We start from the raw sequence: 625 nt of genomic DNA, 5'->3' as shown, positions 1-625 counted from the left end.
GGGGCTCTGCAGGACCCACTGGCTCTGCCACAGGGGAGGCTGCGGCTGCTGTTGCTCCTGCAGCCTCCGACGTTTCTGAGGTGAAAAGCATTCCAAAAGCGGCAAGGTCTCATGCAGATCCCGGGTCTCAGGTTTGGGGCCACCACTGTGCCAGAGGGCTGCATCCGAGTGGGGCTGGACTCCAAACCGCCTGCATTTGCTCGTGTGGGATCCTGGGGGGATGCTGGCTCCGGCCCTGGGGCTCAGCATGCAGACGCATTCTGGGGTGCCCGTCCCACGCCCGCTCTCTCCTGGCACAGGGCGGACATCCATTCCCAGCTTGGAGGAAGAAATCGATTTTCTGGCAGACATGCTGGCCAGGCAAGAGACTCCTCGCCCCCACCCACTGCGGGATGGCAAGTCCAGGAGGAAGTGGCTTGCTCCCCCCCTCCCCACCTCCCTCTGCAGTGGTACTGGGGACCCCGCAGCAGCCAGACCCTATACCCCAGGCTGGTTTGCCCTCCAGAGCTGTCTGGGTGCTGCTCTGCTCATGGCTTTACCTTCTCCTGCAGCCACGCTGGTCCCTGCCATCGGCAGACAGCGTGCGGCCAGGGGGCTGAGAGGGGGGCGCCCGCAGCGGGGGCCT

Source organism: Phaethon lepturus, unplaced genomic scaffold, assembly GCF_000687285.1.
Source record: "Phaethon lepturus isolate BGI_N335 unplaced genomic scaffold, ASM68728v1 scaffold22246, whole genome shotgun sequence".
Taxonomy (NCBI): Eukaryota; Metazoa; Chordata; class Aves; order Phaethontiformes; family Phaethontidae; genus Phaethon; species Phaethon lepturus.
The sequence above is the reverse complement of the archived record's forward strand: the minus strand, read 5'-3'. Positions refer to the sequence as shown.